This window comes from Cetorhinus maximus, chromosome 30, assembly GCF_964194155.1.
Source record: "Cetorhinus maximus chromosome 30, sCetMax3.hap1.1, whole genome shotgun sequence".
Lineage (NCBI taxonomy): Eukaryota > Metazoa > Chordata > Chondrichthyes > Lamniformes > Cetorhinidae > Cetorhinus > Cetorhinus maximus.
The window spans coordinates 3,532,620-3,552,073 of NC_135908.1; the positions used below are offsets into that span (position 1 = coordinate 3,532,620).

At 44.0% G+C, this 19,454-nt stretch overlaps 1 protein-coding gene across 1 annotated transcript in view; it reads left to right on the plus strand.

Annotated features, from left to right (window-relative positions):
* Window positions 1-14,753: 14,753 nt before the first annotated feature.
* LOC144669978 (tyrosine-protein kinase CSK) overlaps window positions 14,754-19,454 on the plus strand; it is a 128,286-nt gene continuing 123,585 nt past the window's right edge. The window contains exon 1 of the mRNA XM_078532279.1: window positions 14,754-14,847. The gene's annotated coding sequence lies outside the window, so the exon portion shown is untranslated. The remainder of the gene's footprint in view (window positions 14,848-19,454) is intronic.

Genomic DNA, 19,454 nt, shown 5'->3' on the forward strand with positions numbered 1-19,454 from the left:
AGTGGGGAAAATGTTAGAGCTATTATAAAAGACATAGTAACAGAACACTTGGAAATCATTCATGGGTTTAGACAAAATCAGCATGGGAAATCATGCCTAACTAATCTACTGGAGTTTTTTGAGGATACAACTAGTAGAATAGATAAGGGAGAACCAATGGATGTGGTGTATTTGGATTTCAAGAAGGCTTTTGATAAGGTCCCACATAAGAGGCTAGTGGGCAAAACTAAAGCACATGTGATTGGGGGTAATATACTGACATGGATTGAGAATTGGTTGACAGACTGGAAACAGAGAGTGGGAATAAATGGGTCTTTTTCCGGGTGGCAGACGGTGACTAGTGGTGTACCGCAGGCATCAGTGCTTGGGCCCCAGCTATTCACAATATATATAAATAACTTGGATGAGGGAATTAAATGCAATATTTACAAGTTTGCTGATGATACAAAACTGGATGGGGTTGTGAGGAGGATGCAAGGATGTTTCAGGGCAATTTAGACAAGTGTGTGTGGGCAAACACATGGCAGATGCAGTATAATGTGGATAATTGTGAAGTTATACACTTCGGTGTAAAGAACAGAAAGGCAGAGCATTATGTAAATAGTGATATATTGGGAAATGTGGATGTACAAAGGGATCTGTGTGTCCTTGTACACCAATCAATGAAAGTAAAGAGGCAAATGCAGCAAGCAATTAGGAAGGCAAATGGTACGTTGGCCTTCATTGCAAGAGGATTTGAGTTCAGAAGTAAGGATGTCTTACTACAGTTATACAGGATCTTGGTGAGAGCACACCTGGAGTATTGCTTGCAGTTTTGGTCTCCCTACCTAAGAAAGGATATACTTGCCATGAGGGTGTGCAACGAAGGTTCACTAGGCTAATACCGGGGATGGCAGGACTGTTGTATGAGGAGAGATTGGTTCAATGAGCCTGTATTCACTAGAGTTTAGAAGAATGAGAGGGGATCTGATTGAAACGTATAAAATTCTCAACAGGGCTAAACAGACTGGATGCAGGGAGGATGTTTCCCCTGGTTATGGAGTCTAGAACCAGGGGCCACAGTCTCAGGATATGGGCATTTAGGACTGAGATGAGGAAAAATTTCTTCACTCAGAGGGTGATCAATCTGTGGAATTCTCTACCACAGAAGCTGAGGAGGCCGGGACACTGAGTAGATTCAAGAAAGAAATTGATAAATTTTTAGATATTAGGGGCATCAAGGGGTATGGAGAGAAGGTGGAATAAGTGTTGAGATAGAGGATCAGCCATGATCTTATTGAATGGCAGAGCAGACTCAAAGGACCGAATGGCCTACTCCTGCTCCTAGTTTCTATGTTTCTATATAGATATTGACCTTGAACAGATGCTGTGCAGATCTTATTGTGCATAAAATTCCACTATTTAACGGAATGTTATCCAGTTTGTTTTAAAACATCTCACATTTTCGCTCATTCATGTGTGCATGGTATAATTTACACTTTCATTTATTTTACCTTAATTTCTGTTTGCAGAGTTCTTATCACTGAGAGCAGATGTCTGCTTGGCTCAGTTGGTAGCACTCCAGTCACTGAATCAGAAGTTTATCAATTCAAGCTTTCGCCTAGAATGTGAGGGCATAATCTCGGTGGAGATTACAGTTTAGTACTAAGGGAGTGTTGTGTTACTACATAGTATTTACGGCATAGAAGCAGGCCATTTCCATGCTATGTTAATGCTCCTCCTGTGCTACTTCATCTAATCCCAGAAACATACCTCCATTCCTCTCTTTCCCATGTGATATCTTTATTGTCTCTTGGGATGTGGGCATCTCTGGCAATTCCAGGATTTGTTGCTCATTCCTAATTGCCTTTGAACTGAGTGGCTTGCTAAGGCCATTTTAAAAGGCATGTAAGAGTCAACCACATTGCTGTGGGTCTGGAGTCAACTGCAGGTCAGGCTGGGTAAGGATGGCAGATTTCCTTCCCTATGGGCATGAGTGAACCAGATGGGTTTTTAACATCAAAAAATGACAGTTTCATGGTCACCATTACTGTAACTAGCTTTCAATTCCAGATTTATTAATTGAATTTAAATTCCACTAGCTGCTGTGGTGGGATTTGATCCCACAGGTCCACAGCATGAGCTAGCAGCATTACCACTACACTGCCATCTTCCCATGAAGGCAGCTATGCTATTTCTCTTAACTACTCCTTGTGGAACTATTCATAGTTCCACATGTTCATCACTCTCTGGGTAAAGAAGGTTTTTCTGAATTCCCTACCAGATTGATTTGTGACAATCATGGCCCTGGGTTCTGGTCACCCCTGCAAGTAGAAACACCTTCTCCACATCTACTCTATCAAACTCTTTCATAATTTTAAAACCCACTGTCAGGTCACCCCTCAGACTTCCCTTTTATCTGTCGGAGGTGCTATTCAGATGAGGCGATAAATGATGAAGTGATTGTTAAAGATCCTACGGCACTATCCAAAGAAGGGTAGGGATGTTTCGTAGTGGTTTGGACAGCATTTATTACTCAACACGTGGCAGCATTAAAAAGAACATTTCTCATTGTTAGTTGTAGACTTTGCAAGATGGAAATTAACAAACAGCAGTGCCCACACTTCAAAATAATTCACTGCCTGTGAAATTCTTTGGGTGTTTCTGTTGCTATCTAAATGGTACAGGGACATGAGTTTGCATGATGTTGTCACACTGTTTTGGTGTAGTCTTTTCCTGCTGGTCCACTAATGCCAAGTTATAGATACTTATTCAAAGATGTGCCTGTAAGTTGACCTAACAATAATTTATGTCCATTTTCAATTCAATTCAATTCATTTAACAGAACAAGTAACTGTAGTTTGCAAGAATTAAGACCCGAATTTCTAGGGGAAAAGCTTCTACTCCTACAGCACCTTTCACGAGCTCAGAGTATCCCAAAGTGCTTTACAGCAATGAAGTACTTTGGAAGTATCGTCACTATTATAATGTGTGGAACTCAAGAGCCAATTTCCATGCAGCAAGCTCCCACAAATAGCAATGTGATAATCTGCTTTTTGTGAAGATAGGGATAAATATTGGTTAGAACACCAGGGAGAGCTCACCTGCAAAATAGTGCCCTGGGACCTTTTATATCTACCTGAATATCATACAGGGCCTTCATTGGCCATCTCATCCAAAACCTCTGACAATGCAACATTCCCTCAGCACTACACCCAGGTGTTGGCCAAGGTTCCAGACTCACATTTCTGGAGTGGGACTTGAACCCACAGCTGCATAACCAAGAGGTGAGAGTGCTATCCATTGAGCCACAGCTAATAACCTGGCTCTGTAGATTAGAAAAGCATAGGTGCAGTGTTTGGTGATATCCAAATCCATGCAGTCAGCAGGATAGGGTTCTGCAGTAAATCCTCAGTCTATCAGCTATAGCCATTGTGTGATACTACCATGGGATTACTTAACATCTTCACAAAAAATTGTTTTCTGAGCTAACACAATGAAAGAATTAACATATTTAAAATAAAGGAGTTAACACTTCCACTAAGAAGAGAATTAAATTATTTCATAAGAACACATTTACTGCCTGTACAATCATATCGCACACCCTGACTTCTTGGCTTCTATACTGCATCGAACTTTCTGTTAATTAGATGTAGATTAATTCTCAATAAATTTACAGCATTAATGTTACAATCCTCTTGTGTAAATGTCAGTGGCCATTAAGGAGATGGGATGTGCTGTGTGTTGCCATCTGAACCAACTGCTGTTCCTTGACAAAAACATAGGAAAAGACGACAGGATTAAATCGTGTTTCCTACATTACATCAGTGACTACACTTCTAAAGTACTTCATTGGCTGCTAAGCGCTTTGAGACATCTGGTATTCATGATAAGCGCTATATAAATGCAAGTCTTTCCTTTTTCATAGCCTTCCACTAAGGCTTGGACGACAAAGTAACATCAAATATCAGACACTTTGGAAGAGTGTTACCTGCAATTCAGTGGAAATAATTCTATAATGGAAAGGGATAGAGAGGAAACCCAAAAGAAGTACTGCATATCATGTCTCTTCTCTTAGACAATCCATTGGAATCAACGATGACTTGCTTCCGCTGCGGCTTGATGTGTTCTGAGACGCTGATCAGTCCATTGTGCGATTTGCAGACTTTGCCACATGCCGGGCAGGTGATGCTTGAAGGATTGGGTAAGTGAGTTGATTGGAGGCCTGTGAGCTTCCTCCAAAGCCTCAACTTCACCCCTGCACGTTTCCATCAAAGCCTCTCGATGTGCTCGGTGCCTTCGTGAATGAGCCTTCTCCATTTTGGTCGGTCACAAGCCAGGGTCTCCCGTGAGTCGGCGGGTGTGTTTGACCTCTTCCGGGATGCTTTGAGGAGATCCCTAAAGCATTTCCGCTGCCCTCTCGGGAGTGTCCTGCCGCGACCAAGTTCCGAGTATACCCTGTAACGAAATCTGAATCATATCATCTTGTTCTGTTGCAATCAGCTGCTTAAAATATTCCTTCGATTTTATTTAATAATCTTGCACCAGGATTTGCTCTCATACTCCTGGAGAGTATTTTTGTAGAAAATGTAAGAATATTACATTCTGTTTATTAGATGAATACATCATTAATTCTATCAGTCCTCCATCTGTGTTGTGTTTTCTGCAGAAAACTCAAAGAAACACATGCTAATGGGTTAAGAATATTCAATTGAAATTAAATTACTTGCTTCCAGGAAGGTCAGCAAGTAGTACTCACACAACTTACATCCAGATTTAACCTGTAGATAATAGGTTATTCTTAAAATAATTAGTTTAATTATGTACAGATTGTTATGAGCGTAGGCCTTGGAATAGATAGTACTCACTTCTGGATTACTAAACCTTAACTCCTTCAAAGAAAATGCCATATATTCTGGGGCTTCATAAGGAGATTGCAAGGGGTCTGTGCAGTGATTGGATTCTCCCCACCTGAGGCCAAACACTCTAGAATGACAAAGCACACAAGCAGCCCATTTCAGTATGTCGATATTTGCTCCACACTACCCTTCTTTCACCCTACTTTACCTAAGTAAGTGCTGGAAAAGCTCACCAGGTCTGGTAGCATCTGTGGGAGAGAAACAACGTTAGCATTTCGAGTCCAATATGACTCTTCTTTGGAACTGTGGGCTCTTTATTTGAAGATAAGACTATGTACACATAAAGGTGACAGGGAGTCTATGTAGATATGTCTGACCTGTAGGACTGCTGCTGTCTACAGAGTACATGGGATTGTACATCATATCCTCTATCATTATGGGTAGTGATGGACAGCAGTGTAAGATACGTCCCCATTATAATGACATGTGTATCACAGCAGTTGGTGGGCATGTTTGGGGAAAAGGGAAAGAAAGATTGGAGATTAGAGGTGAAAAAATTGTATTTCTAGATGTCAGATGTTTTCCTACATCTGTCCAGCAGTGACAGGTAGTCAATTTTTTCTATCTGCATAACCTTCTATTCCTTTCCCCCCTCATGTACTTGACTAGATTTTCCTAAAAACATGTATGCTATTTGTCTCAACTACTCCTTGTAATAGCGAGTTTCAGAATCTCACCACTCTCTGGTAAAATAGTTCCTTTAATAACTTTATTAGTGACTACCTTATATTTATGGCCATTGCTTTTGAATTCCCCACCTTTTGGAACATCTTCTCTTCATCTTTTAGGTGCTACAAGCACAGTGTTGGTCTTATAGCACATTAGGTAGCATTCTTATTTCTAAGCTTGAAGCTCTGGGTTCTAGTCCCACCCCTGGACTTGATGATCAAAGAAGATGTGTTTATAATTTGGGTAAACAGGTTGAGTATTAAATACCAATGGCAGATAGTAAGAATGGGGAAGCTTCCTGGTCAATGTTATATTGGAGTCAAGCCAGTTGGTGAAGCAGAAACCAAGTAACAGAGCTTTCCTTTATTGAGAGAGTTTCTTGACTCGTTCAGTCTCACAGCTCTCCTCCCACACAACCCAGTGTCCCAGCTATCCCCCATTTATGGTCTATTTTGAAAAAAGGAGGGAATTAGTGAACCAGCTGGATTTTCACAACAGTTGCATGGCCATTATTACAGAAACTTGCTTTATATTCCTACGATTGAATTGAAATTCCACCAGTGGGATTTGAACTGGTCTGTCCAAAGTAACAGCTTTGGCTTTTGAATTACTAACCCAGTGACAGCACCACTAGCCACCACCTTCTCTGTCTCCTATTTATACTCTTTCAATAAAACAAAAATTCTAATAAATTAAACAAAAAAAATCAATAAATCAGAGTAGTGACTGACCCTGGTGGGCCACTGTAACTAAAACAAAATGTCAAAGGAAACTTTCAAAATATCACTTCCAGGGGTTATGATGCACCCCGGCCCCTGTGGTGCCCACCATCCGTGGAAGGATCCCGTGGTTAGATGTGCTCAAAGACTATTAATACCCATCACCTCTTTCTGTTAACCGTAACAATGTATTTAACAAGCCTTAACAATGCAATTTGACAAGACATTGACAGTTAGCCATGTGTTGGAAATAAAGTTGGAGCCTCTTCCAGACTACAGCATGCATGTAAAAGAACATGTTGCCATAGCAATTTGGACTCCTTGAGTGAACTGTAACACACAAGCACAGTATCTCGACAACTTTCTCTTTTTCCTGTACCAGCATACTATCATGATATACCTGTTCTTGTATGCTTATACTAAACCCCTGCCAGAAAAATAGTGTTTTCCTTTGGTGGATGAGAGTGTTTCTTCCCTGGGGGGGGTGGTATGTCAGTGTTAGCAGGGCTCACCCAGCGTTGTGTCAATATTGGCACAATGATATTCACAGTACTATGTGATGAACAATTTTGCAATTGAAATCATATTGCTTAAAGAAGACTTGATACTGTGGAAGTAACAGGGGGGAAATTGAATACCTGGTATGGCTGGACAGATATAGGAAAACATTTGACATCTAAAAATACCATTTTCTTTTACCTCTAACCTTCAATCTCCCTTTCCCTTTCCCCCGCACATGTCCAACCACTGTTGTGATGTACATGTCATTTTAATGGGGGCATATCTTAAACTGCTGTCCATCACTACCCACTATGATACAGGATGTGATGTATAATCCCATGTACTCTGTAGACAGAACAGAGCAGCATCCTTACTGGTCAGGCATGCCCACATTATCTTCCAGTTACCATTATATGTACATAGTCTTATCTTCAAATAGAGAATCCAAGTTATTGTTTTACCAATCCTTGTATGATTTGTACGTTTGGGATAAACAGGAGAATGAAACAGCCCCCACACCCTGCAATGCAACCCCCTACCCACCATCATTCTCCGTTGTGGTGTCTTCTGTCTCCCTTTTCCTCTTTATTTTATCAACATAAGTATGTCAAGCATCATTAATCCTCTGACCTTAAGTCTTGTTGACTTTCTAAGCTCCAAGTACCATTTGTAGGGGAGGCCAAAACTAGCAGGCATACATACATACAAGGTAGCCATTAATAAATCTAATAGGAAATGGAGGAGAAGCTTCTTTACCCAGGGAGTGGTTAGAATGTGGAACTCACTACCACAAGGAGCTCTTGAGGTTAATACAATAGCGTAGTTATATTTAAGAGGAAGCTAGATAATCACATCAGAGAGAATGGACTAAAAGGTTAGGCTGAAAGGATTAGAGGAAGTTGGATCAAAATAGGCTCATGTTGTGTATAAATACAGGTTGAGACTATTTGGGCTGAATAGACTCTTTCTGCACTGTACTTTTTAAAGTGTAGCCTCTGTTGTAATGGAGGAAAAGCGGCATCCAATTTGCAAACTCCAACAAGCAGCAATGTGATAATGACCAAATAATCTATTTTTTGTGATGTTGATTGAGGGATACCTCAATCCTTGGTCAGGGCACCAGGGATAACTCCTGTTGGATCCGGTGCCCTGGTTTGTTGGGGCTAAAGGATCCAGGTTGCACGGTTGTTTTGGGGTGACCGAGTTGGTACCAAGACAGAGAAGATCTGTGGACCTGTTTATTACAAAAGGAACTCAGCAGCTACACCTGCTTACAGGTGTTTACAACTGTGCTTACAACTCAAAACTCTGACTTTACTCTTCAGACTCTAACTCAAGGCTACTGACTACAGAGGTAGCACACGCTACTCTGCTGTTTGGTATCAAGATCATGTGATCTTACATTACAACATTTGTCTTAAAGGCATATTACACACCTGATTACTATAACGCCCTGTTCTTCTTCAAAATAGTGCCACGGGATCTTTTACATCCACCCAAGTAGGTAGGTGAGGCCTTGGCTTAATGTTTCATCTGAAAGATGAAGTTCATAAATTGGGAACCTTTGGAAAAATAATAAATCTATCTCTGGGATGTGCCATTTTTAAAAACTGAATGAAGAGCAGCCTCATTCATGAATAAATATTTCAATATGATTATTATAAAGATTTCAATATTAGAATGTCTCCTTACCTCAAGAAGGTTGAGAGAAGACTGTTTTCTCTGAACTCAGGGCCGTGTTTAACTAGCTCGCATTGCTTTGTTCTTTCTCAAAGCTGTGGAGGGAATCAGGTCCTTAAAATAAACAAGACCTGTTTTGTAATAAGTTCTCCCTGCAGTCCTTGCATTTACTGCAATGTGAAATTATGGCGTGCTAAACCACAGATCCCGGAGCAGACTACCCCTGGTTGTGCTGGGAGCACCAACACCTCTCTATGGTCTCACCTTGTGCCTAATGAGCAAGAAAAATATGTTTGCAAGGTCTATTTGGCTACAAGTGCAGGTGCTAAATTTGTTTTCTTGTTTGCATTATGCATATTTCTCTTTGTGGTTTTGTGTGTGGGCAAAGTCACTGCCTACAGACATTTTAAGTTTCCTGAATGCATTAATTAGAGCTGTAAATAAGCACTTTGCTCAACCTGTGTAATTTAGCCTTCATGTATCATAGTTTAAATGCGTGGTGACAAATAGTTGGAAACAGGTTTTGAAAGCAAAGCGCAAATAGCAAATTGTGCCACATTAAAGGAAGAAGATGGCATAATTCTATTTATTCAACTAAAGCAGAAGCAGGAAAAGGAAATGGAGGATTGGATCTCAGCCAATCATTTGTTCTTGGCACTCCAATGACTCTGAAGATTATGATTGGAAGCATTCTCCCCTTCGGGTCAGAAGGTTGTGCATTCATTCCAACTCCAGAATTTGAGCCTATCATCGAGGTTGATGTTTAGTGCAGTATTGAGAGAGTACTGCATTATCAGAGGTGCTGTCCTTTGGAGGAAGTATTAATCCAGAGTCTGCTCTGCCTGTTCTGGTGGTTGAGGGGAACAGTAAAAATCCCACAGGACAGTGCAAAGAAGAGCAGAGAGTTCTCCCAGTGTCACAGCCAATATTCTACCCTCAACCACCGCCGCTAAAAACGGATTAACTGACCATCTATTTCATGACTGTTATTGGCATCCAAAATAGCTGCTATGTTTTTAATGTAGCAGTAGTCACAACACTTCAAAATAATTAATAATGTGACAAGCTCATAGATTCATAGAAGTTACAGCACAGAAGAAGGCCATTCAGCTTGCCTTGTTCTTGTACTAGCTCTGTGTAAGAGGATAAGGTCCTATTGCCCCCTTTGCCTTTTTCCTGTAGCCCTGCAAATTTTTTTCTTTTCGGATAGTGATGCAATTTTCTTTTGAAAATCACTGTTTAATCTGCATCCACCACACGTCTGGCAGTGCATACCAGATACTAATGACTCACTGCATTAAAGAATTTTTCCCCATGTCGCTGTTGCTTCTTTTGCCAATCACCTTAAATCGGTCTCCTCTTGTTCTCGACCTGTCCACCAATGGAAATAATTAATTTCTCCCTCTGTACTCTGTCCAGACCCCTCATGCTTTTGAAATTTTTGGAAGGCATAATAAGGCACAATCTAAATGCAAGCCTTCCTTTCTTCAGAAAGTAAACTAGTTGCTGGAGTTGAGACTGATATGAGCCATTTGGGCAGTGAGTAATTCATTGGGTTGTAACAGAGACAGTTCTAGTTGGAGAGCCACTGAGTGCCCCATGTTGCCTCCTATCATGAAGACCCGCCACGTTAACTATCAGGTACTTAACTGGGCAGAGGAGGGCCTTCAAGGACCCTGGAGTCAAAGTCCCACATCCCCGAGAGGTGCTGCCCTAAGTGCCATGAGGTGCTCTAAAACCACAAGGAGTAGTGGTATTGTCCCTGGACTAGTAACCCAGAGGCCCAGGGTAATGCTCTAGGGACCCAGGTTTGAATTCCACCACAGCAGATGGTGCAATTTGAATTTGATTTTGAATGCAATAAAAAGAAATCTGGAATGATGACCATGAAACCATTGTTGATTGTTGTAAAAACCCATCTGATGTCCTTTAGGGAGGAAATCTGTCGTCCTTATCTGGTCTGGTCTGGCCTACATGTGACCCACAGCAATGTGCTTTTATATTCTAGTCCTCTCGAAATAAATGCCAACATTGCTTTTGCCTTCCTAACTACCGACTCAACCTGCAAGTTAACCTTAAGAGAATCCTGGACTAGGACTCCCAAGTCCCAAGTCCCTTTGCACTCCAGATTTCTGAATTCTCTCCCCATTTAGAAAATAGTCTATGCCTCTATTCTTCCTACCAAAGTGCATGACCTCACACTTCCCCACGTTGTATTCCATCTGCCACTTCTTTGCCCATTCTCCTAACCTGTCCAAATCCTTCTACAGCCTCCCCGCCTCCTCAATACTACCTGTCCCTCCACCTATCTTTGTATCATCTACAAACTTAGCCAGGATGCCCTCAGTTCCTTCATCTAGATCATTAATGTATAAAGTGAAAAGTTGTGGTCCCAACACTGACCTCTGCGGAACTCCACTGGTCACAAGCCGCCATCCTATCCCCATTCTCTGCCTCTTGCCAGACAGCCAATCTTCTATCCATGCTAGTACCTTGCCTCTAACACCATGGGCTCTTATCTTACTGAGCAGCCTCCTGTGCGGCACCTTGTCAAAGGCCTTCTAGAAGTCCAAATAGATTACATCCATTGGCTCTCCTTTGTCTAACCTACTCGTTAACTCCTCAAAGAATTCTAACAGATTTGTCAGGCATGACCTCCCCTTGATAAAACCATGCTGACTTTGCCCTATTTTAACATGCACTTCCAAGTATTCTGAAATCTCATCCTTAATAATGGACTCTAAAATCTTACCGACAACCGAGGTCAGGCTAATCAGCCTGTAATTTCCCGTCTTTTGCCTCACTCCCTTCTTAAACAGGGGGGTTACATTAACGATTTTCCAGTCCTCTGGGACCCTCCCTGACTCCAGTGATTCCTGAAAGATCACCACTAACGCCTCCACTATCTCTTCAGCTATCTCCCTCAGAACTCTGGGGTGTAATCCATCTTGTCCAGGTGACTTATCTACCTTCAGGCCTTTCAGTTTTCCTAGCACCTTCTCCTTGTTAATGGCCACCATACTCACCTCTGCCCCCCGACTCTCTTGAACTTTGGGGATGTTTCTCGTGTCTTCCACCGTGAAGACTGACGCAAAGTACCTATTCAGTTCCTCCGCCATTTCTTTGTTCCCCACTACTACTTCTCCAGCATCATTTTCCAGCGGCCCAATGTCCACTTTTGCCTCTCTCTTACCCTTTATATATCTAAAAAAACTCTTGCAATCTTCTTTTATATTACTGGCTAGTTTACTCTCATATTTAATCTTATCCCTCCTTATTTCTTTTTTAGTTGTCCTCTGTTGGTCTTTGTAGGCTTCCCAATCCCCTGGTTTCCCACTGCTCTTCGTCGCATTGTATGTTTTCTCTTTAGCTTTTATGCTGTCCCTGACTTCCCTTGTCAGCCATGGTTGCCTCGTCCTCCCTTTAGTATGCTTCTTCTTCCTAGGGATGAATTTTTGCTGCGTCTCCCAAATTACTCCCAGAAACTCCTGCCATTGCTGTTCCACTGTCTTTCCTGCTAGGCTCATCTCCCAGTCAATTCTGGCCAGCTCCTCCCTCATGCCTCTGTAGTTGCCTTTATTCAACTGTAATACCGATTTCAGTTTTTTCATAATTTTCCATGAACAAAAGAGCTGAACTCCCAAGGTGAGGTGAGAGTTACTGCCCTTGACATCAAGGCCGCATTTGACGGAGTGTGGCATCAAGGAGCCCTAGCAAAACTGGAGTCAATAGGAATCAGGGGGGAAAACTCTCCACTGGTTGGAGTCATACCTAGCACAAAGGAAGATGGTTGTGTTTGTTGGAGGTCAGTCATCTCAGCTCTAGGACATCACTGCAGGAGATCCTCATGTCAGAGTCCTCAGCTCAACCATCTTCAGCTGCTTCATCAACGACCTTCCTTCCATCATAAGGTCAGAGCTGGGGATGTTCGTTGATGATTGCACAATGTTCAGTATCATTCGTGACTCCTCAGATACTGAAGCAGTCCATGTCCAAATGCAGTAGGACCTGGACAATATTCAGGCTTGGGCTGACAAGTGGCAAGTAACATTCATGCCACACAAGCCCCAGGCAATGACCATCTCAAACAAGAGAGAATCTAACCATCTCCCTTTAATGTTCAATGGTGTTACCATCCCTGAATCCCCCACTATCAGCATCCTAGGGGTTACCGTTGACCAGAAACTGAACTGGACTAGCCATACAAATACTGTGCTTACAAGAGCAGGTTGGAAGCTAGGAATAGTGTGACTCTTGACTCCCCAAAGCCTGTCCACCGTCTACAAGGCACAAGTCAGGAGTGTGATGGAATACTCTCCACTTGCCTGGATGAGTGCAGCTCCCACAACACTCAAGAAGCTTGACACCGTCCAGGACAAAGCAGCCTGCTTGATTAGCACCCCATCCACAAATATTCACTCCCTTCACCACAGTAACAGCAGTGTGTACCATCTACAAGGTGCACTGCAGGAATTCACCAAGGCTTCTTAGACAGCACCTTTCAAACCCATGACCACTACCATCTAGAAGGACAAGGGCAGCAGACACATGGGAACACCACCACCTGGAAGTTCCCCTCCAAATCACTCACAATCCTGACTTGGGAATATATCACCGTTCCTTCACTGTCGTTGGGTCAAAATCCTGGAACTCACTTCCTGTGGGTGTAACTGCACCACATGGACTGCGGGAAGGTGGTGGGATCCCCACCTGCCACCCTCCTGCCTAACTAAATGCCTCCGACCACCAAACTTGCCTCGGGGGAGGGCATTAAATTCCACACAATGGTCAGTGATTTTTAGTCAAAACTCATTACATTTCAAACTTTCCCCTCTTTTGAAGAAAGGTCACTGGCCTTAAATGATGGACATGAATTTTAGGTCCTGGTGGGATTGGGAGCAGAGGCCAGCTGCGGGGACGGGGTCAACAGGGATACCCGCCCGCATTCAACGGCTAGGCAATCAGACTTAGTAAGAGGCACTTAAAGCCAATTGAAGGTGGCCAAGTGGGATTTTCCAGTCGGCCTTGAGGTTTCTGGAGGTGGTGGTGGATGGTCTATCTGCTTGGAGATAGCCTCCCAGTGGCAGAACAGGGGCCAGGGCAGCAGGCAGGTTCAGAGGCCCTCCCTGGGTATTTCCAGCAATTCCTGTGTTTCAGATTTCCAGCAGGCACAGTACTTTTCCTTTGTAATTGTGATTCTAGTGTGTAAAATGTGAGTATATATGCTTTTTGTTACCAAAAATATGCTTTATTCATAAAATTTATAAAAGTACATGACTATTCAAAGTTGACATTACATAAGGTGCAAAACCAAATCAGTTTATTCCAATGTTGTATGTTACTCATTACATTTACAAATACAGTTAACATTTCCAATATTCATTACATGTCAAACATATAGCCCAAGGGGTTTTGATGCCGTGCTCCTACCCTATCTGTCCTCAGATTAGGTTTGGAAAATATGGGTCATCCTACCCTGAACCCAGAACATTAATTTAAGATAAAAGCAAAACACTGCACTTGCTGGAAATCTGAAATAAAAACAGAAAATGCTGGAGAAACTCAGCAGGTCTGACAGCATCTTTGGAGAGGGAAACAGAGTTAATGTTTCGAGTCTATATGTCTCTTCTTCAGAGGTCTTCTGAAGGAGAGTCGTATGGATTTGAAACATTAACTCTGTTTCCCTCTCCACAGGATGCTGTCAGACCTGCTGAGTTTCTCCAGCTATTTTTACTTCTGTTTCAGGTTTCCAGCATCCGCAGCATTTTGCTTTTATTTATGGAATAGGCAGGGAGGTCGTTTTAGGGCCGGCTCAGACACGATGGGCAGAGTGGCCTCCTGCTGTGCCGTAAAGTTTTCTACATTTTCCAAACACCTGATAAGGAGGAATGTGCAAGTATGTGGAGAGAGGGGCAGCATTTGAATTGCTCCTTAGGAAAGCCAGCAAGGACACGACGGGTTGAATGGCCTTCTGCTGCGCTGCAGCGATTCTATGATTCGATTGGCAGCTGCGAGCGGACTTGAATAGCGATTGGCCGGCTCACCATCCTCAGCCAATGGAGAGGCGAGCGCGGCGCGGTGATCCGATTGGTCCAAGCGGCGGCCAATCATGATGAGAGAAGGAAACGCTTTGTCTATTGGCTGGACCGGACGGGGGCGGGAGAGTATAAAAAAAAAACCAATGAGACCCATTGGACTGAGTTCAAGTCAATCAAAGTGGCCGGGGGTGGGGGGGGGGAGCCTCCAATAGGTGGGCGGCAGAGCGCGGTTTTGATTGGCTAGCTGGCGGGTGGCCGGCGCGAGGACCCGCCCAGCACTGCGCCCGGGCGGTTGCGCGGAGCAAGGGAGAGGGAGAAGCTTGAGCGGCGGCGGCGGACAAGGTGAGTGTGATGGGGGCGGGGAGAAAAATAACTTGACCAGTGAGCCACCTTCCTTCAGCCGGTCAGTTCGTCAGCCGGTAGGAGAGGCCTCAGGCCGCCAAACGGTACTTCATACCCGAGCCGGGTTCCAGTGGGTTACCTGAGGCCTGTTTTGTGTCTGTGAGAGAGAGTGAGTGTGAGCGGAGAGGGTGGGAGGGACTCCTCCTGCGGCGCGTTATTATAAGGAAGTGAGCGTCCCACTCGCCGGGCCTCCCGTGGAGGTTCCCCCACCCCCCGCCATGGCGGAGTTGGGGCCGCCCCAAACGCCCCCCTCCCCACCCCCCTTGGTGGAGCTGGGGCCGCCCCCACCCCCCCTTGGAGCTGGGGCCGCCCCCCCCCCCACCCCACCCCCCCCACCCACCCATCCACCCCTACCCCCCCACCCACCCCACCTCACCCCCCTTGGCGGAGCTGGGGCCGCCCCCCACCTCACCCCCCTTGGTGGAGCTGGGGCCGCCCCCCCCACCCCCCTTGGTGGAGCTGGGGCCGCCCCCCCCCACCCCCCTTGGTGGAGCTGGGGCCGCCCCCCCCACCCCCCTTGGTGGAGCTGGGGCCGCCCCCCCCACCCCCCTTGGTGGAGCTGGGGCCGCCCCCCCCACCCCCCTTGGTGGAGCTGGGGCCGCCCCCCCCACCCCCCTTGGTGGAGCTGGGGCCGCCCCCCCCACCCCCCTTGGTGGAGCTGGGGCCGCCCCCCCCACCCCCCTTGGTGGAGCTGGGGCCGCCCCCCCCACCCCCCTTGGTGGAGCTGGGGCCGCCCCCCCCACCCCCCTTGGTGGAGCTGGGGCCGCCCCCCCCACCCCCCTTGGTGGAGCTGGGGCCGCCCCCCCCCACCCCCCTTGGTGGAGCTGGGGCCGCCCCCCCCACCCCCCTTGGTGGAGCTGGGGCCGCCCCCCCCACCCCCCTTGGTGGAGCTGGGGCCGCCCCCCCCCACCCCCCTTGGTGGAGCTGGGGCTGCCCCCCCCACCCCCCTTGGTGGAGCTGGGGCTGCCCCCCCCACCCCCCTTGGTGGAGCTGGGGCCGCCCCCCCCACCCCCCCCTTGGAGCTGGGGCCGCCCCCCCACCCCCCCACCCACCCCACCTCACCCCCCTTGGCGGAGCTGGGGAGGGTCGCGTTCCGTGCCCCCACCGTCACTCCACCTCCACGCCCCGGCCTCCACACCAACAATTAAAATTTGTCTCCTATGTTCTCTTGAACTTAAAGTTTTTATTAATTATGCAATTTCTTTATGAAGGACCAGGTTTTATCTCAATTGTGGAGTTGGAAAGCTTAATTATAGATGTGACTATTTTATTAAATGCATTCAAGGTATGTAAAGTTATTTTGGGGGGGGAAATCAACTGCAGTATTCTTGCATTATGTAATGAGAGGCATTAAAAAGACTTGCGTTTATTTAGCACACTTCATGACGTCAGGATGTTTTGAAGTATTTTAGTGTCGAAATGGTACTTTGTGGTGGTTACTGGGTGGTGCGCTATAGAAAGGCAGCGTGAGCATACAACATTGATTCAGCAGGTAGATGCCAGAGATGGGACACTACCATATAGTTAACGTAGAAACCCAAGGTACTGCAGTTTGCGCTGGATCAGAGAAGGTAAGAGATTTTTAAAGTTATGAAGGATTTCACAGGGCAAGACTATTTCCTGCTGTAAGGAGTTTGTGATGAGCAGGTCATTAGTTTAAATTTCTTATCGACAGTGAGCTTGAAAGATTTTTTTACATAAACTGTTGTAGTTTGGTCATGTGAGCAGTTGAGGCAGAGACTTATGAAAAACTAGATAAATATTCAAAGCAGGAAAATGAAGGGGAGAGTGTATGGTAGTGTCTGATTTTGGTTGTGCTCCTAAACAGCCAGCCCAGATGTGATTAGTGCAATAGCCTCCTGTGTTGTGTAAGTCTATGGTTTGAAAACATCTCTAGGTAGGGAGGGTATATAGCTTGTAAACTGCATCAATGTAACTCCAGACCCACTTACTAACCCTGATAATTTTAACAGGGAGAACATGCCTTGAAGTGGACAGTTAGTTGAGAGATTTGATTTTTAATCACCCTTTTTCTCAGAGCTCCTCCATTCATGATTCACCAAATGTAGTTTGCTAACTGAACAGTCCACTTGGAGCAAATGTTAGCAGTGGAATTTCATACCAAAAAGTTGAACATTGCAGCAGAGCAGAGACAATTCTGCCCGACATACTTGTGCCAATTCTACATCAGAGCAGTCATCTCTAATTCTGTTTCTCTGCTCTTCCTGTGCCCTGAAACACCAAAGATATTAATCTGATTCACTCTTAAATGCTGTTATTCATGAACTTCAATTACCACTTTGGAGATGGATTAATTTTTTCTATTAATACCTGCATGCATTTTCTTTTGTAATTGCTCACTGTTCAAGTGTGGTGATTACTCTAACGGTGCATTAAAGTTGGCCATATTCGTAATTCTGTTGAGTCAAACTTGATCATAGAATCATAGATTAGTACAGCACAGAAGAAGATTTGACCCATCATTCCTTTTGAAGACTCTTTGAAAGAGCTATCCAGTTAGTCCACTCCCTTGCACTTTTCCCATCGTCCTGTAAATTTTTTTCCCTTGAATCATTTATCCAATTCCCTTTTGGAAGTTAATGTTGAATCTGCTTCCACTGCCCTTTCAGACATTCCAAATCATAGTAACTTGCTGCGTAAGGGATCTCCCCAGAGGTTCTTTTGCTAATTATCTTAAATCTCGATGTTTTGATTCCATTAGAACATAAGAAATAGAAGCACGGCGAGATCATTTGTCCCTTTGGCCTGTTCCACCAGTTGTTACGATTATGGCTGATCATCTACCTCAGCTCCACTTTCTTGCACTGTGCCCAGTTCCCTTAATTCCTTAAGTATCCAAAACCTTTTGCCAGTGGAAACAGCTTCTCATTATTTACTCTATCAAAACCCCTCATGATTTTGAGCTCCTCAATTAAGTATCCCTTTGCTCTTTTTTGTAGCTGGTCATCTGATTTCCTCAAACATGGCCTGTGTACATGCTGACATTTTTCTTGAGTATTCAAGGAAATGTCTGGAGTCTCAACTGAGTTTAATCGGGTGAATTTGCAATTCAAGTACAAGAGATGTGTGCTAACTGTATCAACATTAAATGTTGAATTCATAAATTATTGAGCAACTAATGAGTTCTGGATCTTAAACCTTGTTAAATAATTTAGATCACATAACTTTACAGACCAAACAGAAACAGAGATACTTGCCTTTTGAATTCTGGATTCGTGCTGCAGAATGTTTTTTTAATGAGTGTCTTTTTCAGCATCAGCAACCAGAAGCGTTAACTTGAGTATTCATGTCATAATATGCCAGATACTCGGCTGAAACAGATAGGGTTGGCAGGTTTGAGTTATACTACTAGTTCTTATTTGTCTGGTAAAACCATGTGAGCCTCGAGCATTGTGTCTGAATTCTTGTTACGTTTTAATACTTGCAAAGAGCTGATTGGGAAATGGAATTTCAGGGAAATATAAAAATTACACTTGTCAAAAAAAAGGTGCATTTCAGTTGGTGTGTGACTTATCCCCTGCCTATATTCATCTTTTTTCTGTAAATGTCTGCTTTATGCTGCAATTCTTGGGAAAGAATGAATTCTTCACGTGAGCATTGAGAATGTTAAAGTATAAACCTGTGTGGAGGATGCAGAGTGACTGGAATTTACTTGTGTATTTATATAGCATTTGAGCTCTGAGCCATTTCAAATTGGGTGGAAAGTTCAACTAAATTTAGCTTTTTGTTTATTCTGGGTGTACTTTAAGACAAAGCGGTTATTAACTTTAAATGAGCACTGTATGAGGTAGAATCATAAAAGAAGTTTCAGAATAGACAAAATTGGCCTCTGTAGTGTGATCATAAGCATGTAATGGTGGTCAGGTGCTTTTAGTAGTTTGTAGCTGTCAAGTGGAATTTGAGTGTCTGAGATATGATCTTGTTAATTTTCTCCTGCATTCTATTTAAAATGGAGAAATCTGTGGTTTCTCACTTGTATAGATTAAGGTGATCACATCAGATTATAATAGTGCTTGTGTTGTTTTTGATTCTAAATTAAGACTCCAGTAACAGACAAAGTTTACAGTCTGTAACATTTTCCGCTCTTGTCTTTACTTTTGGTTTGTTGATCATTTTAATGCACCAGATACCATTAAAGTGATTTGGTTTCTTCTGAGTAAGCACAGGAGTGAGCACTCAGATCTTAACAATTAAAACAGAGCACTCTGGAAACACTCTGCAGGTCTGGCAGCATCTGTGGAGTGAGAAATGGAATCCAGGTTTCCGGTCGATCTTTCAAGAGGGAAGGTGTTTTCCAGAATTTTGTTTTTACCTTTAAATTTTACATCTCTTTTCAGAATCTGAATCCCTGCAATTTGTGCTGTGCACTCCATAGGAGAAACATTTAGTTATAAGTTGCTGCTATGCCAGCTGTACAGTTTGTTTGGTCTCGATTAATGTTTTCAGGCAGCAGCATGTTGGTTTGTGATTTCATAAGTGTCTGATGCCTGAAGGTTACTTTTAACTGGACTGTTTTTACATGACCA